The following is a 13,125-nucleotide window of genomic DNA, read 5'->3' on the forward strand; positions in this document are numbered from 1 at the left end:
CTGAAGAGCCTCTTGATGAAAGTGAAAGAGGAGAGTGAAAAACCTGGCTTAAAATTCAATATTCAAAAGACAAAGATCATGGCATTGGATTCCATCACTTCATGACAAAGAGATGGAGAAACAATTGAAACGGTGGCAGACTTTATTTTTGGGGGCTCCAAAATCACTGCAGATGGTGACTGCAGCCATGAAATTGAAGACGTTTGGTCCTTGGAAGAAAAATTATGACCAACCTAGAGAGTTTATTAAAAAGCAGAAGAATACTTTGCCGACCTAGGTCCATCTAGTCAAAGCCATGGTTTTTCCAGTAGTCATTTATGGATGTGAGAGTTGGACTATAAAGAAAGCTGAGCACTGAAGAATTTTTTATTTTCAACTGTGGTGTTGGAGAAGACTCTTGAGAGTCCCTTTGCAAGGAGATCAAACCAGTGAATCCTAAAGGAAATCAGTCCTGAATATTCATTGGAAGGACTGATGCTGAAGCTGCAACTCCAATACTTTGGCCACCTGATGTGAAGGATTGATTCACTGGAAAAGATCCTCATGCTGGGAAAGATTGAAGGCAGGTGGAGAAGGGGGAGACAGAGGATGAGAAGGTTGGATGGTAACACCAAGTCAATGGACATGAGTTTGAACAAGCTGCAGGAGTTGGTGAAGGACAGGGAAGCCTGGCGTGATGCAGTCCATGGGTTCACAAAGAGTTGGACACGACTTAGTGACTGAACTGAACCACAATATATAATTTTTAATATTTAAAATTTTAAAACACTCCAAGCATTCATTGCCCTATACAAGAGTCTCAGTCTCTCTTTTGGTGACAAATATTCCAGACATGGGACTTCCTATAGCTCAGATGGCAAAGAATCTGCCTGCAATGCAGGAGACCCAGGTTTGATCCCTGGGTCAAAGATACCCTGGAGAAGGAAATGGCAACCCATTCCAGTATTCTTGCCTGGAAAATCCTATTGACAAAGGAGCCTGTCGGGCTACAGTCCATGGAGTAGCAAAGAGTCAAACACAAGTAAGCAACTAACATACACATTTCAGACATAGACAATTTCTCCCATCTTGCACTGACCTCGGTCAGATTGATTAGAGTATGTCCAGTAGCAGCAAATTCAAGTTGAGAGGTAGGGTTGTTTTATATAAGCTCCTTTCCATTTTTAATGACAAAAGCATTTTGTCTGTTTGATTTGATTTTGGGTGGGTCTTCGAATTCATTACTGCTGCTGCTAATTCAGATTCTTAAATTTGTTTCCAATTTAATGTTGCAGTATTTCCTCAACAAAATCTTCTCTTTGCATTTCTCCGTTCAAGTATTTGCAAAAGAACAGTTAAACTACAGTAAATATTCGAGCCATAAACATTTTGGGGTAGTAATGAAACAAAATAACATCCAGATTTCCTAGCAAGGACTCCTAACAGCACCGCACAGAATCACACACTGAAATTGCCAACTTAGAGTTGTATTTCACTTCCAAAACTTATTATTTCTTAGAACACCATCCATAAAGTAGTCCATGAGTATAAGCTGACTAGTATTTATTTTATTTGCAGCAATGACTTAGCATTAGCAGCAGTCAGGGTGGCAAATAACTCTTCTCTCCTGGCAAAAACTGGAAGCAAGGCTAACTGATGGAACTTTGCTGTTACCTGCTCCTGTCCTGACCCCTCAAAACTCTGACCTTCGCCTTCAGCTCCTTGGGTCAGAATCTCCTGCTCTTGTTTTCAACTTTATGTCAGCAGATTCTTCAAAGCAGTTAGCATCTCTTCATTGATGGTTGAGCTTCAATTCTCACAAGAAACTTATAATACTTTCGACCATTTTCCCAGTTTCTCAGCTGACTTTTCTCAGCATTTGGAAAGACATGAACATTTCCTGTGAAATACTGAAAAAATAATTTCTACCTCTAGTACTCATCAGGCAAAAGCTGGCGAGTCCAAGGCAGTTGCTGAAAGAGGATGTTTGAGACTCTCTCCCACAGCCCAGGTAGGAGGGCCAGAGGACCCAGGGCACCCCATTCTCACTCACAGTTCATCTCCCCTCATGAATCCTGGCCCCTCTTTGCCTAGCCTGTTATCCCTAAAGCTCACCCAGACCCACCTACCTTATCCCCTATTTCTTCTACTCAAAAGTACTTTCAAGCACCTCCTTTCTCACATTCTAATGTTTTGAGAAAAATATCCATTAAAAAAAAATACTGTCTGCTCTATCAGTAAACAAAAGATGTGACAGCCATGAAGCCATCATATTACAGCATCCCCGAGGCTGATCCCTGAGGGAACTCAGGACAGAAACAGGATGCCCGCCGTCTAGCAGTCAACAGCTGCAGCCACTCTAGACAGCATATCCTGAGGAGACTCAGAGTGAGAAAACACAGGATACTGGCCCCAGACAGCAGAGGTGCTTATCAAAAGAACAATTTCAATGGGCATCTTCCCATACATAGAAAAGTGCTAAATTCCTTAACTTGAGATGTCTGACTTCTTTATTTTTCAATAATCTTCTGAAGTTCCAGCTGCGCTAAGTTAATTCAGTTGTGTCTGACTCTTTGCAACCTCGTGGACTATAGCCCACCAGGTTTTCTGTCCATGAGATTCTCCAGACAATACTACTGGAGTGGATTATCATTTCCTTCTCCAGGGAATCTTCCTGACCCAGGGCTCAAACCTTGCTCTCTTGTATCTCCGGCACTGGCATGTTCTTCACCACTAGCACCACCTGGGAGCCCCAACTCCCAATTACCTGGTCTTTGTTGCAAAAATTCTTATACCTCTTTGACTCCTCCCTTGCCTCTTCAAAGCAGTCTCCCAGAACCATCAGACATACTGTGTCCCAGGTTTAAGTCCTCCAATAATATATAACTCTCAACTTTAAGGCTGTGCATTTTTTTCAGTCAACAAAAGTATCAGCCATTAGTGCAGTCTAGTTGCCACTATGACAATTTAATTAAAGCAATGCAGAATAGGGTGTGAATCATACATCAATGTCCACTGATTTTTAGCATGATACTGACTAAATCACTTCATCATACAGAACCTCAATTTTTTCATCTATAAAATACAGATAAAAATTCCACCTCATAATTTTTATTTATTTTTTAAAAAATTTTATTGGAGTATAGTTGATTTACAATATTGTGTTAGTTTCTGCTGTACAGCAAAATCAATCAGTTATGCATTTACATATATCAGCTCATTTTTTATCTTCTTCCTCCATATAGGTCATAATATACAAACAGTTCATTTATCTCACTATCAAAAAAAAAAAAAAAAAAACAAACTCAACCAAAAGGCAGGCAGGAGATCTAAATAGATATTTCTCCAAATAGGACATCAGTTCAATTCAGTCACTCAGTTGTGTTCGACTCTTTGCGAACCCATGAACCTCAGCACGCCAGGCCTCCCTGTCCATCACCAACTCCTGGAGTCCACCCAAACCCATGTCCATTGACTCGGTGATGCCATCCAACCATCCCATCCTCTGTTGTCCCCTTCTCCTCCTGCCCTCAATCTTTGCCACCATCAGGGTCTTTTCAAATGAGTCAGCTCTTCATATCAGGTGGCCAAACTATTGGAGTTGCAGCTTCAAAATCAGTCCTACCAATGATAGACTGGTTGGATCTCTTTGAAGTCGAAGGGACTCTCAAGAGTCTTATCCAACACCACAGTTCAAAAGCGTAAATTCTTCTGAGCTCAGCTTTCTTTATAGTCCAACTCTCACATCCATACATGACCACTGGAAAAACCATAGCCTTGACTAGACAGACCTTTGTGGACAAAGTAATGACACAAATGGCCAAACAGCACATGAAAAGATGAAATCATTGAGGACAATGATTGCAGCCATGAAATTAAAAGACACTTACTCCTTGGAAGAAAAGCTATGACAAACCTAGACAGCATGTTAAAAAGCAAAGACATCACTTTGCTGACAAAGGTCTGTATAGTCAAACCTGTGGTTTTTCCAGGAGTCATATACAAATGCAAGAGTTGGGCCATAAAGAAGGCTGAGCGCCGAAGAACTGATGCTTTCAAACTGTGGTGCTGGAGAAGACTCTTGAGAGTCCCTTGGATAGCAAGGAGATCAAACCAGTCGTCCTAAAGGAAATCAACCCTGAAAATTCACTGGGAGGACTGATGCTGAAGCTGAAGCTCCAATACTTTGGCCACCTGATGCAAAAAGCCACCTCATTGGGAGACTCTGATGCTGGGAAAGATTGAGAGCAGGAAGAGAAGTGGGTGACAGAGGATGAGATAGTTGGATGCCATCACTGACTCAATAGACATGAGTTTGAGCAAACTCCAGAAGATTAGTGAAGGACAGGGAAGCCTGACATGCTGCAGTCCATGGGATAACTTAGCGACTGAACAACAACAACATTACTGACTATTAGAGAAGTGCAAATCAAAACCAGATCATGATATTTTTGAGAAGATGAAGCAATATAGGTATAAAGCATAGAGCTATTCAGTGCTAGGGAACTGTGAGTTTTCCTCTTCTTTCTTCAAAGAGAATTTTATTTGAATTTTAAAGGAAGGAGATTTTGAGAGCAAATATTCATCCTCTAGCAGCTACTGAGATTGCAGACCTAACACTCAGGAGCAGAATCCACTGTATTTGCAAATCCAAAAGTGAGCAAGTGTCAGCAAATGCCTCTTTTCTTGCTCCCTAAAAGGTCCATACTATCCCCTAACCCTGTGTCAACTCCACTAACTTCTCACTCTGCATACTTCCTAAGTAGGATCAGCATGGAGAGAGTGAGTCCACCAACTCAATGCCTTTACCCGCTGGCACTGCCCTCAGCCTGGCCTAAAGTAGATGCTCAATAAACGTTTGCCAAATTGAATTTTCTTCTCCCTGGATTAATCACTGGCCGAAGCAAGTAGCTAGCCTCCAGCGTGGCTCCAGTGTCCACAAACTGTATGAGTCATGTCTTCAAAAGCCTTGCAGCAGCCACCCCTTCCCTTGCCTCTGACCTCTCCTGCTTCTTCAGCATGTTTATGGACATAATTACAGCATGCTATTGATTTCCTGACAGGCGCCTTGATGTAACTATTTTACAGAATCAAGCTAATTTCATACATTGAGGTTTTTATGGGCTCTGGCAGATTCAACCTAAGAAGTCACTTCGTCTCCTCTTTGGGCACTCCCGCCCCTTCTCAGAACATTGCTCCTCTTGGTCCCTCCTTCCCTGAAGCCCAGCTGAGCTGCTTGCAATCCACGGTCTCTGTCTTTTCCTTGAGGTCCCACTCTGATGGTCTTGTGAGTTGACAGTCATGTCTTGAGAAAACAGCAAGGTCTTTGAGATCCCAAGAAGTTATGGCAGTGCATCTGGGTGATGGGGGAGTGGAAGATAGAATTCAATTATTCCTTTAATTTTTAAAAAAAAAAAAACTTTTTATTTCCTACTGAAGTATAGCAAGTAAGTACAAGTGAAGTTGCTCAGTCATGTCCAACTCTTTACAATCCCGTGGACTGTAACCTACCAGGCTCCTCCATCCATGGAATTTTCCAGGCAAGAATACTGGAGTGGGTTGCCATTTCCTTCTCCAGGGGATCTTCCCAACCCAGGGATTGAACCCAGGTCTCCCACATTGCAGGCAGATGCTTTACCATCTGAGCCATGGGGAAGCTGATCAACAATGTTGTGATAGTTTCAGGTAGACAGCAAAGGGATTCAGCTATCCATGTACATGTATCCATTCTCCCCCAAACTCTGCCCACATCCAGGCTGCCACATAACTTTGAGCAGAGTTCCCTGTGCTATACAGTAAGACCTTGTTGGTTATCTATTTTAAATATAGCAGTGTGTACACATCCATCCCAAATTCCCTAACTATCCCTTCTCCTCTTCCTCCCCTCTGGAAACCATAAGTTCATTTTCTAAGTCTGTGAGTCTGCTTCTGTTTTGTAAATAAGTTCATTTGTATCATTTCTTTTTATTGGACTTCCCTGGTGGCTCAGCTCGTAAAGAATCCACCTGCAATGCTGGAGACCTGGGTTCGATCCCTGGATTAGGAAGATCCACTGGAGAAGGAAATGGCTACCCACTCCAGTATTCTGGCCTGGAGAGTTCCATGAACAGTCCATGGCATTGCCAAGAGTTCTCTTTAGACCCCCCACATAAAAGGGATGGCATTCAATATTTCCCCTTCTCTGTCTGACTTACTTCACTCAGTATGACAAATCTCTAGGTCAATGCCTGGTAGGGGTCACTAAGAGTCAGACACGACTTCACTTTCACTTTCACTTTTCACTTTCATGCATTAGAGAAGGAAATGGCAACCCACTCCAGTGTTCTTGCCTGGAGAATCCCAGGGACGGGGGAGCCTGGTGGGCTGCCGTCTATGGGGTCACACAGAGTCGGACATGACTGATGTGACTTAGCAGCAGCAGCAGCAGGTCAATTCATGTTGATGCAATTGGCATTATTTCATTCTTTTTAATGGCTGAGTAATATTCCATTGTATACATGTTGGTATTCCTCTGATTTTTAAAGCCTGGGTCTGCTATTACACTCTGAATACATTTCTGGACCCACTGAAATTTCCCTTACCTACATGCATCTGCTAATTAATTTGGTATGCAGTCTTTCAAGAGACATGATCTTATCTAATCTACATACCAATCCTGGGGTTGTGCTATAATGTCCATTTTACAGATGTGGAAAATGAGGCTGGAAAACTAAAGCAGCTTGATAATTCAAAATAGTAACAGCGAGCATATGAACATCCTTCACAAAAAGACTTCACATGGGCATTTCTTCTCCATTTGGAGATACAGAGTTGCAGAGCCAAGACTTAAACAATTACACTTCTCATACCAAGCTCTTCCCTCTACACGGCTGCTTCATTTCTGTTCTCAGGCCCATACACACAGTTCCCCTTCATGGTCTTGGCCAGGCTATTCTTACAAACCCAGGATGGTCCTCCCCTTTCTGCCTATCCAGCTCACATGTGCCCTTGAAGGCATGATGGAGCCCTCCTCTACTCCTACCTCTACCAGGAAACTTTCCCTTATAAATCCATCTTTCTGTGACACTCTCTAGTCTGGAACATCCTGGACATGTCTATTAGATAATAACTGCATGTAAGTAGACATTTAATAAAGTTGTTCTAGTCTTGGAGTCCCTGAATGTAGTGTATCTGATTTGGTTGAATTCCATCACCCATTCCCAATAGATGTCAATGTTCCAATTTCTCAAAGACCACCATCCTACTCTGAGGAGCCATAGGACACCAGGGAAGTTGAGTTCAGCCCTGGTTCCGGGAGTGGGACCCAAGACCAATGTCTGGTGAATCAGTACATCTACGTGACCTGAGCGGTCCAATCAGAGGAAATATCTAGACTGTAGAGAGATCGGCTATTCCTGATGGATGTGAAAGAGAGGTGAGAGGCTGCCAACAATAGAGCCAAGACGGAGGAAGCAGTCAAGAACTGGTCAGAGAGAGGAGAGAGAGAAAAAAAGAGCAATTAGGTCAAACACTTCAAGCTGTAAGATCAGACCTTGCCTGAACCTAACAAAGCCCTTTCTCCAGTCTTTTCAATGACAGGAGTCAACTCATGTCTCTTTGTTTAAACCAGTTTCAGTCACGCTTCCTAGCCCCAAAGGGTTCTAATATATATATATATTTGAATAGTGATATTGCTTCTACAACAGTTCCTATCAACCTAGAGGCAGCACAACTCTCTGTTCAGATTTCTTAGTTCTAAAAGAATATATGGAAACCCAAATTTTTAGCTCCATTCATCCTTTTGTGACTTATAGGATTTTTTTTTTCTGAATACAAAAACATCCATTAGAGACACTCGAGAAATCCCACCACTACTAACAACAAAACTGTACTTAATTTTATTTTAAAATGTATGTTTTATAAAATTGGGATGAATCGTCTCACTGTGTGTGTGAATTCAAACTTCCTACAGTCACTTAATGACAGTAGATTACTTCAGTTGAAGGGGAAATAAGTAGCTATATTGGGGTTCCCTGAGGGCTCAGTGGTAGAGAATCCACCTGACAATGCAGGAGAAGTGGGTTTGATCCCTGGGTCGGGAAGATCCCCTGGAGAAAGATGTAGAAACCCACTCCAGTATTCTTGCCTGGGAAATCCAATGGACAGAGGAGCCTGGAGGGCTACAGTCTATGGGAGTGACAAAAGAGTCAGGCACGACTTAGTGACTAAACAACAGCAAAGTAGCCAGAGTGCCTGGGTTAAAACCCCATCTCTATCATTAATATGTATGTGACCTTGAACAATTGCTACAAATCCTGTCATGTCTCAGTGACCTCATATGTGAAAAGGCAGTAATGATAGCACTTGATTTATAGGAATTTCATGAGAATTAAAATATTTTGTTTGGCTTTTGAATTGTGGTGCTGGAGAAGACTCTTGAGAGTCCCTTGGACTGGAAGGAGATCAAACCAGTCAATCCTAAAGGAAATCAACCCTGAATATTCACTGGAAGGACTGATGCTGAAGCTCCAATACTTTGGCCACCTGATGCAAAGAGCCGATTCGTTGGAAAAGACCCTGATGCTAGGAAAGATTGAAGGCTAAAGGAGAAGACAGCAATAAAGGAGATGGTTGGATGGCATGATGACTCAATGGACATGAGTTTGAGCAAACTCTGGAAGATAGTGAAGGACAAGGAAGCCTGGCATGATGCAGTCCATGGGTCTCAAAGAGTCAGACATGACTTAGCGACTGAACAACAACATTTTGTGTGATACCTGCGTATAGTCATGTAGTAACAGCTCAATTTTTGACAAACTGGGTTTGAGATACAATGGCTATTCAAGAAAGCTAATAGTGCACATTCTTTGTGGGCATCTGTCCTGTGCCTTAGAGGGTGCTTAGCTGCATCCTTGGCTCCTACATAGTCGATGCCAGTAGCACTCACCAACCTACCAGCCTTTATAACCAAATTGTGTCTAGGGGGACAACACTCCCAGCTGAGCATCACCATGGCATGGCATTTCATCACATGGCTCTACTGTCTGTTATCGTTGTATAGCTCAAATGTGAAGACCATTGTTAGGTAATAGTAGTACTGAAGTATCCTTATACTGTTACAATTTTAATAAGAATCCCTTTGGTATTTTAACATCACATAAAATATTGAACTATTAGTTCGAGGTAAATGATATTACATTAATTTTTATTAAATTTTCTAAGAGATTTTTTTTTTAAGGGCTGTTATTTCATCAAATCTCTTTAGGGCATCAACTGAAATTTTCTCTGCCTCACTGATTCCTGGATTATATTAATAGAATCTGTAACATTAAATCATTCTTGTATTCTTGAGATAATGCCTAAGTGGACACATTATAGCATTCACTTTTTAATACAACAGTGAGTGTAATGTGATGACATTTTATTTAAGGAATGTTATTTCAAACACATAAAAGAAATTGAATTGTGTTTTTTTACCTTTGCTTCATTATTAGGGTTATGTTGATTTTACAAAATAATTTTGAAAGTTTTCTATTTACATCTTTTTATATGATTGGAAATGGTTAAATTTCCTCTAAAAGTTACATATTTCTTGAAATTTGATCAACTAAACTGACCAATAACAAAGTCAAGAGCATTCAGAAGAAAGTAATGCTACATCAATTTTTTTTTAGTAATTTCTTTAAATTCTCAACTTTGAGCCAATTTTGTGATCAATATCATGTAAAAATCATCATTTTTAATCAAAAATTTTTGTAAATAGTATAGAACACAATGTGTTAATCTTATGCAACATGCTATAATTTCAATATCTGTAATGTAGTTCTATCCACTTTATAATACTATCTAATTTTGTACATTTCTTTCCTCTTTTTTCCTATTACGCTTCTAGATCTACATGCTACTATTCTAACTGAAGACAATTTTTATGGTTTTTCCTTCTATTTTATGTTCTTTGTGCTGCTTATTTAAATATTTAACTAAGCATTTCATTTTACTTCTAATGTATTATAAAAGTATTTAGCCTATGATTTTTCCCTTTTGTACAGCTTTGACTTTTCCCCATAAACTTTTACATAAAATGTTCCAATTTTTATTTCTTTATAAATAGTTTATAATTCTTATGACCCAACAATTATTACACTGAACAGTTTCTAGTTTTCAATGTGCCTTCAGGTTAGTAACCAGTTCTACATAAATAACAATTTTCACTATTTAAGGAGATTTTCTTTTCATTTTTGTCTCTTTTCTAAGAATGGTTGAAGGAAAGCTCTACTACCTGTTCACAAGGTTAAAAGTTTGCTAAGCATTTTTATTAAGTAAAAGTTATTAGTTCTATTTTTCATGTACTGTACATCCTCATTTATTTTTCTTTAAACTGAGGAAACCTTCCCAACTTTATTTATTTTTTAATTGAAGGATAATTGCTTTACAGAATTTTGTTCTTTTCTGTCAAACCTCAACATAAATCAGCCATAGGTATATATATATCCCCTCTCCCTTTTGAACCTCCTTCTCATCTCCCTCCCCATCCCACCCCTCTAGGCTGATACAGAGCCCCTGTATCTTCAGGACTTTCCATCCATATGCAGAAGAATACACCTTCTTCTTGAGTGCACATGGAACATTCTCCAGGGTAGACCACATCTTGGGTCACAAATCAAACCCCAGTAAATTTAAGAAAACTGAAATCATATCAAACATCTTCTCTGACCACAATGCTATAAAACTAGGTATCAATTACAGGGAAAAAACTGTAAAAAAACACAAACACATGGAGATTAAACAATACATTTCTAAATAACCAAGAGGTTACTGAAGAAATCAAAAGGGAAATCAAAAAATTTCTAGAAACAAATGACAATGAAAACATATTCTCATTTATTTTTTGCCTCACCTGCCCAATTCTAAGAAAAATACATTGTCATTCCTCCACAAATATTTTATTATTTTTCATCATAGTTCTAATGTTTTGCATAAAATATGTTGATATTAAGTTATTTGGCATTATCTTCGGTGTGGCTTATGACTGCTACATTTTTATTCTAGATTTTATGTTCCATCCATGTTACATAATTCTCTTTGTGCTTCCAATTCAACTGTTGTTAATACTGTCATTCTTGCACTTTGTATGTTTCCTCCTAATATCTTTTACCAAACCTTGTATTTTTATCTTCCCCTGTCAATCATTTTTATTAAATTTACATCTTGTAAACAGCATATAGTAGACACTTATTATTTCACCTAATCTTAGAGTCTGTATTTTCATAGGCGGGTTGACCTTTTATTTATTGCCATAAATTATATAACTGGGTTTTTTATTGTCATTCATTGTACTATTTCTTCCTAAGGGACTTCCTTACTTTTTCTTATTTTGTTTGTTTGTTTTGCCTTGAAATTTTCTTTCTTATTTTAATTTTTGTTCATTAAAGAGTGTGAATTATTTGCTTTGAATTTTTTTCCTGAAGTAGCTTGAGAAAGCATATATTAAAAAAATTTTAGTGGAATTTTAGGTTTTAGAAAATAACTTTTCAATTTCATTTTCCTAATAATCAATATAAAAAATAAATCTATCTACTTCTTCCTTTAAGATGAAGAAACCAGGATGCTTTTTACTACTTTCTCCTCTTCTACCACCCAATATCTTCATTTTTCCTGGACCAAAATGGGCTATTAGAACCAAATTCTGTTGAGTTTTTGGTTTTTTTTTTTTTTTTTTTCACTTTTCAAAATGACTCTCTACTTTTCATTCTTCTTTATAGCCATGTTATCAAGAATTACTTAGCTTTTACTCCATGGTTATCTGTTTCAGTGCTTACCACCTGGCTTTTACTTGATAACCCCCTTATGTTTAGATCTTTATTTAGATATGTCTCTCTATTGAGTGGAGTACATTCTTCAGTACTTTTTTCAGGAAGGAAATAGACCTCTGCATATTCTGGACATTTGTATTTCTGAAACTGTGTTTCTGGTACGTTCACACATAAATGACAGCTTATCTAAATTTTAAAAATTACATGAATCATGACTGTGTTCCTCAAAATTCTGTAGACCTTAATATAATAAATGCTATGACAAGCTACTGAAATTCTGAGGTTAACACTTAGGCCATTTTAGGAGTCAGGGTCAGCCTTTTAGGAGATGATTCAGGAACCCAGACCCTTTCTACTGTCACCTGGGATCCTAGGCGCTACCTTCTGCATCTGGCAGAGAAAAGAAGAAAGAGAAGAAAATAACAAATCTTGTAGCTGTCTTTGGGAACCAGAAAAGAAATATCATGTTACTTCTGCCCACAGTCCATCAGCCAGAACTGGTCCATGGCCCACTAAATTAGAGCAAACTGGGTACCTTTGTCTTCCGGTGTTTCCAGGAGGAAGGTGAAATGATTTGATGTACAGACTCTGTACCGCATACTTGCCCATTGCTCTTGGGTGTGTGCAGAGACCCTAAAAGATATTTTAATTTTTATAACTACATATATTCACCTAGTTCTTTTTGTCGGTTTGATTATTTTTCCTTCTAGAGTGCTTGTAACACTTTATCTTTTAACTCAAAAATTTAGCCAGGGTGTGTAGAAGCAGTTCCCTTTAAATTTATTTTGCCTGAATATTTAGGTCATTCTGCAAAACACATTTTCTTCAATTATGACTTTGATTGTTGCTTCTGAATAAGTCGTTCTGGTTTATTCCTCAGCAATACCTATAATTCCTAGATTGCATCTCCTTCTCTCTTCTCCATACCTATTATCTCCTCATCACTTTCATCTCCTTATTTTTCCCCCTCTGAAAACAAGGAGAATTTGTTCTTCTCATCAGTGATTTGAGTCTTAGCTGTGTTAACTCCTGCCTTTACTACCTTTATATAAATTGTATTTATTCTATTGGATTTAGTAATCCTTTGATTTTATTTTTATCTAGTCATCTTATTTGCAATCTGCCTTCATCTCAACATGTTCTTCTTCTTATTGTTTTTATTTCTATGGTCTTTTTTATCTTGGATTCTTCATAATACTTTTCCTTCTGTTTATTAATTTCTAAAAGTGGCATAAACCCCTTGATAGCTTACAGTGAATGTCAGATTCATGATCTCCAAAGAAGAAGAGCTTTGGGACCAGGGGCCAGGCTTGATCATTCAAGAGCTTTTGTGTAGCAGAGTTTTATTAAAGTA

Source organism: Bos indicus x Bos taurus, chromosome 8, assembly GCF_003369695.1.
Source record: "Bos indicus x Bos taurus breed Angus x Brahman F1 hybrid chromosome 8, Bos_hybrid_MaternalHap_v2.0, whole genome shotgun sequence".
Taxonomy (NCBI): domain Eukaryota; kingdom Metazoa; phylum Chordata; class Mammalia; order Artiodactyla; family Bovidae; genus Bos; species Bos indicus x Bos taurus.